At 48.3% G+C, this 1,982-nt stretch overlaps 1 pseudogene; it reads right to left on the bottom strand.

Annotated features, from left to right (window-relative positions):
• Positions 1–210: 210 nt before the first annotated feature.
• Positions 211–1,044, bottom strand: LOC120860748 (annotated as a pseudogene).
• Positions 1,045–1,982: the final 938 nt, after the last annotated feature.

The raw sequence follows: 1,982 nt of genomic DNA on the forward strand, positions 1-1,982 counted from the left end.
AGTCTGAGTGAACTCCGGGAGATTATGATGGACACGGAGGCCTGGTGTGCTGCGATTCATGGGGTCGCAGAGAGTCAGACATGACTGAGCAATTGAACTGAACTGAACTGAGGCATGTACACAATCTCTTCTATTATTTTCTTTCAAAACAGTTTATTTTGTCAACCTATTTCCATTTTACAAGTTTGTAGAAGGGCTTAAGACCACTGCTTAGGACCATCCAGTGTCCTGAGCAGTGGGAGTTTCAGGCCAATCTTCAGTGGCAGGTTGGGATCCTCCAGTCTCAAGTGTGGAACTGCTGAGTAGGCTCTGAGGTCACAAGCAAGCCTTCAGACCAGTCTGCTACCTCAGGTTGAACAGCAGTGAACTCCAGAGCTGGAGTGGTCCATTCTCCCTGAAATTCCTCCTTGGTCACAGTCTTCTCAGCTGTTACCTGGTCTTCCTTTTCAGTTTCTTCAGGATCTCTGTAGAAGTAGAGATCAGGCATGATCACCCATGGGTGTTCACTGGGGATTGTGTCATGCATATGCAGAACTTTCCAGGTGAGAACCCCCCACATGAGACCCACTGTGTGAGCTACCTGATTGTTGCATGGGACAGCAGTGTCCACATTGCACAGAGGACAGTCTGTGTTACACAGAACAATGATAGGCAAGTTAATGTAGAGCCTCTCACAGAGGCTGACAGTCAGCCCTGAAACCAGTGAGCACTAGATATCTTTGTTCCTGGAAAACCATTAGGATCTGGATAGGGAAGGTGCCCGGAGTGAGTGACTAGCAATAGGAGTGGCTCCAGTGGCTGCAGTAAACTTCCTGAAGGATGTGACACTGACGTCAGCTGAGTTTTTAGTAACAACAGTGGCACAAGCTGCCAATAAAAGCTTCTCTGAAGTTCCCTTCATATTTATGATGCCATCACTTTTCCTTTTGTAGATGTACTGTTCCATTTGGAAGTTAAGGTTGATGCCACCTAAGTGGGCTCTTGCAGGAATTTGAGGATATCCTCCTCCTTCATTTGCAGTACATCAAGGGTTTCAGGTATCATGAAAGTTTCCCTTTAAGTTACGCTGGGAATACAGAACAATTCCATATGGACCCTGTCTGGATAGCACAGAAAAGCCACAATTTCCACTCTTAGAGACAGCAATGACCTCAAGCAGGGCAGGGAGCAGGCTTGAAGATGGAGCACCCACCAGCCTCCCTGGTCTCTGGAGAGGATTGCACTCAGCCCCACAATGTGTGTGTGCTAAGTTGTATCCAACTCTTTGCAACCCTATGGACTGTAGCCCATCAGTCTCCTCTGTCCATGGAATATTCCAGGCAAGAATACTGGAGTGGGCTGCCGTTTCCTCCTAACAGGGGAACCTTCCCAACCCATGGATCAAAACTGCTTCTCTTGGGTCTCGGTAATTAGTAGGAAGATTTTTTTTTTAACCACTAGAGCCACCTGGGAAGCCCCTAGATGCAAGTTTAATTAGAACTCTGCTCTTTAAGCTAGAGCTGTGAAAGACAGTCAGTAGGCCCCTTTCAAAAAAAGAAGGGGGTTAGTTTCAGTCTGCTATGTCTGCCCTGTATCCTGGTGGCAGCTGGCCAAGAACTGTCCCTCTGTCCCAGTCCCCTGAGACATACAAATACAAGCCCACCAGGGTGTCCAGGGGCATCTCTGGGGGTCAACCAAGAAACCAGAGCACCAGATATGAAAACCAGGAAACCAGATGCAATAACTGGGGTACCAGATATGTACAGCTCTTCTCTGGGAGGTTCTTTCCCTGTGGAACATGGCAGAGGACAGTGTGAGGATGGGGCCTGCCCTCCAGGCCCCTGGGAAGGATTACAGTCTCCATAGACATGTTGTTCAGAGCCTGCCCCTCAGGCTTTAGCTGTGGAGATGAGATGACAGCCCTTGGTCTGCTGTCTCTGCTGTGTTTTTTAAAACCCTTTCTCCATTTGTTACAGCCCTATGGGACCCATAAGCATCAGCCC

This window comes from Oryx dammah, unplaced genomic scaffold (genome assembly GCF_014754425.2).
Source record: "Oryx dammah isolate SB20612 unplaced genomic scaffold, SCBI_Odam_1.1 HiC_scaffold_11175, whole genome shotgun sequence".
In the NCBI taxonomy this organism is placed as follows: Eukaryota; Metazoa; Chordata; class Mammalia; order Artiodactyla; family Bovidae; genus Oryx; species Oryx dammah.